Here is an 11,945-nt window from a genome sequence, read left to right as displayed (position 1 = left end):
CAATTTAATTTATTAAATATGTATCAATAGTTTTCTTTGTAGTATTTATGTTCAGTAGTTAAATTATTTTGACCCAATTGAATTTGAATATTATTGATTCATTCCTTTCTTATCCCCACTCTAAATAAATATTCTATTTTTCAGAATGAGCCAGACTATATCAGAGTATATATTTTTCTTTTCTGAACAAGGGGCTGAAGTAGCTAGATTGCACACTTTTTAATTGAACTAACTTTTCTGGAAAGGTGAAATTGAAGTGCAAAAGCTCTAGAATAAATATATGTAGATGTAGAATTTTATTGCTCCCCTTTTTCCTCTTATTAAATATTTGTTAAAAATTAATTTTTTTATGCATATAAATATTGATGTAAGTTAAATATTAAAAATACTAACTATAAAAGTATTTGGGTAAATGCCCGGAGCTCCTTTCAGAGTTCAGAGTAGGATAACACCCTACGAGCACCTCTGCCCCCCTTAAAATGATTGAATGATTGATATTTAATTTTGTCAGAGTCAAGAGTCAGAGTTGGAGTGGACCTACTAAAATTATCAGGAGTCAGAGTCAGAGTTGAGTGTTTTTTTACTGACTCCGCAGCCCTGCTTCTAACCCTTATATTGTATTATAGTATTTGATTTATATAACTAAGCATTATCTTACATAAAGATTTATCATACTGAATAGACTTGGTTTTTTTAGAACAAAAAATAATTCAAAATTTTTGTTTATTTTTTTTGGTGTAAAAAAAGTACTGTAACCTGCGTGACAAACTAACTAATAATTTTCCTATTGTACTGAGATTTAAAATAGCATAAATGGCATTTGTAGCTTTCAATTCAATGAAAACTCCTACTGAGAAAGATCAAGAAAAATTTTTAAAATCTCATGAATGAATTGGGCTCTTAAATAATCTAATTGGAAATCCAAGTGTTCAAAGTGACCACCATGGACTGTGACACATCCCCTACATCTTCTAATAAATGATCGTTTAATTTTTCTCGCAATACCTGCTTCACTGATTTCCCGCACAGCCCTTTCAATTCGTTCCCGAAGCTGCTCGATCAAGGTCACGGGCTCTTTGTACACTTTGTCCTTAAATAGAAAATGTCAAATAACTCGAAAACTATGACACTTTTACTAAACACAACGTTTAATTTTCTGAACAATCATGATGTCCCCTATCCGCAGGTAACGGATTATCCACTCTTTACGCCACACCATGTATATATATTCATTTAGATCAGTGTAATATACATATATGCTAGGAAAGAATTCCTTATACACAGAGTATTAACAATAAGACTGGCCAAACCTCAGATGATGATAGAACATCAAAAAGTAAGTGTAATTAGGAAAAAATGGTAGTACTGTATTTAAAAACACTTAGTTTTTGAGATAAAAGGTGGGTAAAGTGTCACAAAAATGTTATTTTTCTTTCAATATTTCAGGAACAATACAAGATATTTAGTTTAGCTTTTTTGTGTGGTTTTTTGTTACAGGAAACCTACATTTTTAAAGGTTTTTATGTGCTTTTTCACCATGGGCAAAGATGTGGTGTGGTGGGACATTTCTTTACAAAATGTATGCTGAAAAACTAATTAATTTTTATCTATTTAAATTAAATCTACATCAAAATTATCTTTGAAAGTCACATTATTTAACAAAAGATTCAAATATAAATTCATTTTTGTTCACTTCTTAGAAGATAATTGTATCTTCTATTAATATACTAAATAGTTTTTCAAATAAATTGCAGTTAAAAGGTTCATATATTTTCAAGTCAAACAGACATTTACTTTAACCCAATTCAATAAAAATATCAGGTCAATGTAAAATTTCAAAAAATAAATATGTAATAACCAAACACATTTTTCGTTGCTGAGAAAGTTTATTTAAAACAAACATTTTCGACCTATTCCATAGACCATCATCAGGTTGAAAATGACAATTGGAATATTTCCGTACAAGATCAAATATAAATATTTAAATTTAAAAAAAAAAAAACAGATTATTTTAGATGGAAAATGGTCATTAAAAACCAAGAGTATTGGAAGGTAGGAGGAGTTAAGAACAACAACATTCAGATTACTAAGAGTTGGCTGAACGTCAACGATTTAGTGGTAACAAGAGCTGACAAAAGTAAACATTTGGTGATTACAAAAAGAGGAACTAACAACAAAGTGATAGAAGATTACATCAAAAAAACAAAATGTTAAAATAATTGAGACCATTGACAGAAGGGTCAAAAAACTAGAAGGAGCAAAGCTTTCTACTGTTTTACCTTTTCTTAAGAAGTGCCAAAACCCAAGGCCTGGTATTCCAAGATTGTTTGCATTCGCTAAAACACACAAAGAAGATAAACAAATAAGGCCAATAGTGAGAAAACACAGGGGACAGACTTTTGTCATAGAAAAAAGATTACATAAGTTTATCTCCTTATGATCCTTAAATGGCACAAGATCCTGGGACTGTACCAAAACCCAAGGCCTGGTATTCCAAGATTATTTGCATTTGCTAAAACACACAAAGAAGATAAACAAATAAGGCCAATAGTGAGAAAACACAGGGGACAGACTTTTGTCATAGAAAAAAATTACATAAGTTTATCTCATTATGATCCTTAAGTGGCACAAGATCCTGGGACTGTGGTCAAAGAAATACAAGGCATATCATTAATGGAAGAGGAAGTAGGAACAATATTGGATTACGAGAGCTTGTATCCTTCCATAAAAATAGAATCATGCAAGGAAGCACTAATCGAATTCTTGTTCAACAAGAACCCTGAATTGATAGTAGAGCCAGTTCTACTACTTCGTCGTCGTAACATATCAACGTTACAACAACATAGTAGAACTGGCTAACCTGATATGCTATGAATCTTACTTTAGCTATGATGGTCAAACATACTGACAGAAAAGGGGAATTCCAATGGGAAGTCCAATCTCAGGAATACTATGTGAGCTGGTTGTTAGAAAACTGGAGAAAAGAGTTTTGTATGACTTCCAAAAAGATATAGTATATTTTCAAAGATATGTGGACATTATCTTTATATTATGAAATAATAACCATAAGATAAATTAATTCATTGAAAGGATTAATCGTAACAATGACAGCCTAAAACTGAAATTAGAACAGAAAAGTTCTGTAATAGTGCATTTTTTAGACATCCACATTCAATTCAAAAAAGGGCATTTATCCACCAGTGTTTACGTTAAACCAACGCACAGTCCGCTTTACATCCCCTCGCAATCAAATGATCCATATCATTATAAGATGGCAGCATTCCAAGCTCTAATCAGAAGGGCCTTTCTATATTGTGATAATGTTATGGACAGAGCAAAGAAAATCAACAGAATTCTACAAGTAGCTGAAGCCATAGGGTACAAAAAAGACACAATAACAGGAATTGTTAGAAGATGCAAGATGAGCATAACAAGGGGCTCAAAATAAGGTCCCAGTAAAATCACAAAATTCACTTATAACAGAAATACAAAAGGCATTATGAAAGAAATTGCAGACCGCAGAGAGTCAACAATAATTCTAAAAAGAGCTCCAAACCTGTACAAAATTTTAAGAAATGACAAGGATAGCATTAAGAAGGAAGAAAAAGCAGGTGTGTATAAGATTCCATATGAAAACACACAGCTGGGAATTAGGAAAGAATATATCAGCATTACAACAAAGAATTTGGGAGTAAGACTCAAGGAACACAAGTATAACATCAGAAAAGGTTCCAATGCAACAGTACTTTCCCATATGGCTCAGACCCAAGGCTCGGTAGTTAAATGGGATGAAGTGGATATTATCAAACCCATGAGCTCCCCTACATTAGCAAAGACCACTGAGAAAATAGAAATTTATAAGAGCAAACTAGAAGAGGCATGTATAAATGCGAGGGATGCAGAAGGCCTATCATCGGCCTGGAAGTATATTGTTAAAAAGTCTACCAGGAACTCATAATTTACATGTTAATTTTTAATGTTAAAACTAGTATATTAGTTGATAGTTATATTTAGTAGTATTTTTAAGTTTGGTTTTATTCTTTGCTTTTTTATTATATATATATTTTTATACATTACTCATATGTTGTTTTTTTTTTAATTTGTTGTCAGTTTTTTTAATTTAAATATTTATATTCAATCTTGTGGAACGGAAATGTTCCAATTGTCCATTTTCAACCTGATGATGGCCTATGGAATAGGTTGAAACGTTTGTTTTAAATAAACTTTCTCGGCAACAAAAAAGGTGTTTGGTTATTGTCTAATCTATTGCTGAGCACGTTCTATTGAAATGTGTAATACCATTTCTTTGTGTTTATAAATAAAATGTAAATTTTCTATATAATATCTATTCTATGTGAACCGAGGGGGTTGGGCAACGAGCTCATCCCCACTTATAGGTTTCTTTGTCAGGGGATGGCCTATGTTGTAAACGANTTGCGTTGAATTTTCATCGATGTTAAGCCTAACAAAAATTTTTTAAAATAATAATCGTCGCTATTGTATCGTTAAAAATTAGAAAATTAAGCTTCGTTTAAATACTGGCTCCCTTTCATGGTCGAATGAGTGTTGCCAGCTAAAACACACAAAAATAATATTAAAGTAGCCAAGACATAGCCAAATATTGTAGCGCCACATCACTAGCGGACATTTGAAATTTGCCGACTAGGACGGTCGGTTAACCGAGGGGTCGGTTGATCGGGGGCGGATAATCGAGGTTCTACTGTATTTTCATTTATCAGTTTAAGTAAAACAAAAAAAAAAACAGAAAAATTTTAATGGAGCCCGAAATTTTTCTATTATTTTATTTGAATTGATAAGTGAAGGTTTGATATAAAGGTTCTATTAATAATCTTAATCAGTTTATTTTATTAAAACTAAAATTAAATATTCTTTTAATTTTCTGCCAATTTTTCTTTTCTTTCACATTAATATTTTTTAATGCAAATGCAAATCAAATTCTTTTATGAAAACACAGTGTAATTACAATTTTTAGATCATTATTATTATTTGTATTATCTCCAATTAATATACACATACTGTAAAGAACAAATGCTGAATATATACTTTTTCCCCCTCTACAAAAAAGTAACAGATTATAAAACAAAATATCAATATTCAAATAAACAGATTAAATAACTTTTGAATTTGTACTAATTTGTTTATAATTTTTTTATAAGCTGAGCATGCAGGAACATAGTTGAAAACATTAATTAATGGAGAATAAATTTTGTTTCCTAAATTTAGCAGTTTTAAGTTACAATATGAAGTCAACTTTCAATACTCTATATCAGTGTTTTTCAACCTGTGGGTCGCAAAGCCATACATGGGGGGTCGTGAGTAAAAGAAAAAGACAAGTGTTTGTAGGTCCTACACTACAATAAAAAAAACTACAATTTCAGTGAGAAGGTTGTGCCTGTTTATTTTACAGTACAATTAGTTTTTTGATCGATATTTAAATCTCAACAGAAAGAAAATTAAATACATAGTTTTTAAAATCACTGACATAGTTTTAATATGGCCGTGGGGGGGTCGCCAGAATTTTTTAACATGTAAAGGGGTCGTGTATTCAAGAAGGTTGAAAAACACTGCTCTATATAAAACAGAGGCTCCCAACATAGACAATGGCAAATCTGAGGGTTGGTTTATTTTTATCTGGGAGGTTGATAAATTACTAGAACCACTTAAGAGTTTGATGGGTTATTTTTTTATTGTATTTAAATATATAATAATAATTAACATATCTAAATTTTAGTAAAACCGCATTTTAAAGTTTGATTAATGTTTAATACAAAAAAATATTACTATTAATTCTTATTAATTGTTTAATTCTTTATTTAATCCTATTTGTGATTTATTCTTATTTTGTATCAGTATGGAAAGGAGTCAGCAAATTAAATCTGACTTTAGAAAGGGCTTGACAAGCAAAACAGACTGGAAAATTCCGCTCTAAAAATATATCATATTTCCTTGTGAAATATATTATCATCTACAGTAGAGCATCGATTATCTGACCCCTGATTAACCGACTGTTCTAGACGGAAAATTTCAAATGTCCATTAGTGATATGGCACTACAATATTTGGCTATGTCTTGGCTACTTTAAAATTATTTTTGTTAAATTTTTGCATGTTTTAGCTGGCAACACTGGTTTGACCATGAAAGGGAGGCCAGTATTTAAACGAGATTTAATTTTCTAACTATGAGTGGTCGTTTGTTTTGTGAACAATAAAATAATTTAAAAATATTTTTTAACGATACAATAGCGATGATTATTATTTTAGAAAAAAATTTGTTAGGTCATCAATGAAAATTCAACGTGAAGTTGGTTAATAGTGATATACTAATATACTAATTACATGGGATATACTAATATGCTAATATACTATACTAATAATGTATTTTTTCACTCTTTTCGATTATCTGATTTTTTCAGTTATCTGACCAACTCGAGTCCCCAATTGAGTCGGATAATCGATGCTCTACTACAGTGTTTTTCAACCTTCTTGAATATGCAACCACTTTACAAGTTAAAAAATTCTGGCGACCCCCTAGGGCCATATTAAAACTATATTAGTGATTTTAAAAACTATGTATTTAATTTTCTTTCTGTTGAGACAAATTATTGTTGATTAAAATGGAAATTTCAGAAGAATCGACAATAATTTAACACACATGAAGTATGAAACTTCCCTCAATTATAACATTACGCACAAGGAACTGTTGACCTTTTTTTTTTTCTGAATTTTCAGCTTATACTTCTCTACTTTTTATTTCCATTTGCAAATCAGCTCAACACTTTTTCCACTATCATTTTCTGGGATGGGCCGTAATTCTCACTGAAATTGTAGTTTTTTTAATGTAGTGTAGGACCTACAAACACTTGTCTTTTTCTTCTACCCGTGACCCCCCTGGGGGTCGCAACCCACAGGTTGAAAAACACTGCTCTACTATATTATCAAATTCTACTTTTAAACAAGATAAAATATTTTAAATAAAATACTACCTATCACATGATCAATTCATCAAAATGGTTGTAGCTAATGGATACTAACTATAAATGAAACAGAGTATGAACTAATTTAAAAGTTGTTTTTATTTATTTTAATATTTTATTAGATTACTAAATATTTTTTTAAAACTTACTTCTTTGCATTTTTTTAAATAAATAATTAGATAAATAATTATTACTGTATTTGTAATTTGTAAAAAAAAAAGTAAATCCTCACTTAATGTTGCTTTATTGTAATGTCATTGAGGAAAGACAAGTATATTTGTAGTAATTTACAATTATTGTGTTGAATTTTCTTTATAAAGAGTAAAATTGATTCTATTAGGTGGAAAAGCTTGACATTACAAACATGTTCCAGTTACAACATAAAATGAATTATATCTCGTTTAAATCATTTAGCCTATGATAAAATTGGTTTTGTTATACATTGTTTCATTTAATATTGCAGTTTCCAAAAACCTATCAACAATATTAACTAAAGACTTGCTGTGTAAAATATTTTTTAACGATACAATAGCGATGATTATTATTTTAGAAAAAAATTTGCTTGGGGGTGATCACCCCCCTGAATCCAAACAGAGTAGGTTTAATAAGACTAAGAATAGTTAAATGTTATTAATTAATCATCCAAAATAAAAAAATTCTTGGCTAAATATTTGTTTCTACAAATTTTTTTAATCCAATCCAATGGTGTATAGTTTCCAAACAATTATGCATAATAGTTTAATTTATTATTTCTGTTTTTTAAAATATTTCTGATCTGATAAAAATTAAGAAAATTTCTCGGAACAAATATAAGAAATTTATCGTAGTAAATTAGAATTCAATATATTTTTAATACAATTGTAGAACTTCTTATATTAGAAATAGCAGAACTTCTTATATTAGAAATAGTTTTTAATAATAACGTTTCGTGAATTACGCAACAATTGTTGTTCTTAGCTACCTGAGAAAGTCTCTCGTTACATTTTCTCGAAAGCAACATGATGCTTTCTCGTGAACTATTAACCTCTGCACAGCTGAAATTGTCCGTGAATATCATCAGAGACGGCCGAAAAGAGTTAGTCGCTGAATTAGTCCTCGGAGAGGAAAGAAGTCGTCCTCCCTTCAATTATCATCCATCTAATCATCACCGAATTAATCGCCATATGATAAACTTTTCTGTGTGTGTGTGTGTTAGTGCACGATCGCCTGGATAACTAAAAATACCCATCAGAACTGGATACATCCTGAAAAACCCATAGGAAGCTCTTATTCTCCGATTCAACAAGACCCGACCGGGATCTGTTACCAAAGAAAGGTATTTATCATCCCGCGAATCGTATGTGAACTCTCTCTCTCCGCGACCACCCTTTTTCCAATAGATTTTTAAATAAACCCTTGTTAATTGTTAATTGTATCTGAGTCACTTCCAATGTTGTCTCTCGAATCGACATTACGAATCCGTCTGACCACGTATGGGACCACTCGCTCGACGGCGTGACGTAATAGCTGTCTCGGTTTCCGTGTTTCGAGAAACATGGTGATGTCAATCCTGACAGGGTACCAAAGAGGTGCCGACCCGAAAGGTCACACAATAGTTTCCAGATGTTAAAGTAATTTTCTAATTCAATATATGAGGCAATAAATTTCTCCAAAGATAAAATTATCATCTTTTTATTATTAGAATTACTCATAGAAAAAGGAAAGTGATAAAGATAGATGTGAAGCAACAGCATAAAATGAATGAAATGTCTCAAACATTTCTTAATGAAAGGAAAATGTAGAAATGATACATTCAAAACAATATTTTTTCAGCAGTATTTTTGAATTTAACATATTATAGTTGTTGAATTTAAAAGACACTGTACAGTGTCTTTCTGTAATTCAAGATGTTTGTAAGTTTACAGTGAAAAGTTATATAATTCTTTATTTGTCAATACTTAGGTAAGTAGTTATGTTCAAAGTAATTCTAACTTTGACAATACTAGCATAAAAAATTTAACATGCATCCCATAAATCTGGAACCATAGGAGTTATTGGGCTACAATTTGAAAAAATTGTAGACCTATAAATTCCTACTGTCGTCTGTCTTTCTTTCCTTAATCTTGAGAACAAAGTTAGTTAAATAAAATCAGAGACCAGATACAGAAATCTTAGGGACAGGAGGCCCCAATTAACTGTATGCAAATTTTCAATGTAAACTGGAAGTCATGTTATTTCAATTTAAAATTTTTCCCCTGAAAGCAGTTAATAGATGACCGGCAAAACTCTATTGTTAAAGGAAAAGTATGATGTACAGAGGCAGATGTACTAATTTGAAGTGGAGAGCATATATTTGAAATTAAATAAATTAAAATATAATTAAAAATTACAGCCTGGCATTGTGACAGACTGCTATATATGATTAATGAAAAATCTGGATGCAGCCTGTTAAAACTGTTTGAAGACTTTATACTGATTGTGGGTTCCCACGATCAAAATAACTTAAATTCACTCCTCTTTATTCAGCATCATGCTTTACTTGTAAAAGAATAAACAAAGTTCAACATAATTCCTATGGTTCTAGATTTAAGGGACAACCTGTGCATGTATATCAACCAAATTAATAATATACTTACAAAAGTAAAACATTTTTTCATAATTCTTTACAGAAAATCTTGATTTGGAGAGGGGTAGGCAACTCGCAACCTGCATTAATATTTTGTGTGGCCCGCATTGCATAAAATATTAATAAATATATCAATTTCCCAGCTTAAAGAAGTAGGCAGCAAAAATTCTATCATTATTTTCTGCAACTTATGTATGTGAACAGTTTTTCTGCAATGAATTTAGTAAAAATTAAAACAAGAAATCGGCTAACAGACTCGCATCAAAACTAATTTAAAACTAGCAGTGACTAATATTCAACCAAATATCTCCAATATACTAATTAGGTAAATAATATTGTAATTAATTAGGTAAACTTTTTTGTTTTCTTGAAGACCAAAAATGAAATATCTTTTCTAAATCCCTTAAATCATTTTTTTTACTCTCCAAAAAAAAAAAATGTAAAAGTTTACTTGTTAAGGTCATTGAAGAGATAATCTTGTTAATATAACTAATTAATTATAAATTAATTTATTGCTAAACAGAACTGAAAAATTTTTTAACAGATTAATTATACCAGTCCAATTTATTAATATTAGATCAAATCTCTAATTACCAGATTTATTAGACTAGATTTGGCTACTAATTTAATTCACTAACTAAATAATTTGCCAAAATTAAATTAAAATAGAATAGGTAGATGACCTAACTGCCTATTTTAATTTTAATTTAATTTCTAATTATTAATATTGATATAAGTTAGCAACTTAATTTCCCACCTATATAGTTAATTGATTAAATTAGCAGCATAAATATAACCTGATAAATCTGATAATTAGATATTTGGTTTGGATTAGTTGTAATCACATAGTTTTTACTGAAGACCTACAGCACCCTGTATAAAATAATTAAATTTAATTAATGATAAAATCTTAAATTTCCACAGTACTACCACTCAGACCTTTAAAAATACAGTATAATTTTGGATTCCAAACATTTTTGGTCATCTTAAACGACCTTCCTCATGATAAAAAGAAACAAATTACACTTTAAAAATAAGAACAAAAGCTGGAATGTCCTCTGGAACAGGTTGATTTCAAACTTTAGGTTGTTTATGACTGTGGTCGTACTTATGACTTATGTACTGTGGTTTATGACAAATGCAGTTTTGCTGAAAAGTGCAATCTTAAATTTATTTTTACAATTCATAAACATCACAAAAATATTATATTTCCAGACAAAACGTTTTACCTTGTAAAACCTACAACTGATATTCTTAAAACCTGAATTTATGAATATAGATTTCGAGATATTGCTTAAAGAGTTTAGAAATTCAACTTCAAGAAAAATAAACCAGCAACAAGTTGCTAAACTTTCCCAGCAACATTTAAAATTTTGATGGCACCATCTGTTATCATATTTTATTAAAAAATCTTGTTATATTTTTAACTACAGTAGAACCTCGATTATCCAGACCTCTATTATCCGGATTTTCGATTATCCAGATTGTTCAAAATAAACAAAAATTTTACAAATTTTGCTGATTTGCACTTGGCAAATTGCGATACTTTTTATGCACATGATGGAACGCATAACTTTTTTGTTCCAACATCTCACTCGGCACAATGGTTGTAAACTTTTTAATACATTTTGCATCATAATAAAAATATAACTTGACATACATATTTATAAATAATTTATATTGAAATTACATCATTTCTATGGCCAAGGGTGGCATAAGGCATGGGGATGTGGGTTACCGCTATGGTTTTGCGGTCTGAGGGGCCTTGCATCTCAAAGGTTTAGGGTCGAGTTATAAACTCCGTAACGTAACCGTATCCGTAAATGTTTGCTACACTGGATATCTATTAGCAATAGTTATAAACTACTGTAAGGGCTTATCCGTATCCGTAAGGGAACAAACTTTTCTTACGGTTTACGGAGCAATCCATTGTGAGCATGCGCAAAATCATCTATAGTTATTGCCAGATCTAACACTATAATTATTTATTCATTTTATCATTTTTCTATTTTTTTATGACCAAAGTAATTCTTATCTTAAAATTTTATATTATTTAGAAGTAGCATTGTCAGTCAAAAGTTACTTTTCAATCAATTTGTTACTTTTTGCTTGATCTGGCAACAACTATCATCATCGACTACGATTAGCGCATGCGCAGTTGGTCAATTTCCGTATCGCTACCGTAAAAGTTTGATCGATCCAAACTTTTCTTACGAAATACAGTACAACCATACGGATACGATACGGACTTTATAACCATGCTATACGGATATGCTTATGGCTACGGATACGGTTACATTATGGAGTTTATAACTCGACCCTTAAGCATTACTTAAAAGTCGTGAA

Source organism: Centruroides sculpturatus, unplaced genomic scaffold (assembly GCF_000671375.1).
Source record: "Centruroides sculpturatus isolate CEXI.00-Female unplaced genomic scaffold, Cexi_2.0 scaffold539, whole genome shotgun sequence".
Lineage (NCBI taxonomy): Eukaryota > Metazoa > Arthropoda > Arachnida > Scorpiones > Buthidae > Centruroides > Centruroides sculpturatus.
This window is presented reverse-complemented; position numbering follows the sequence as displayed.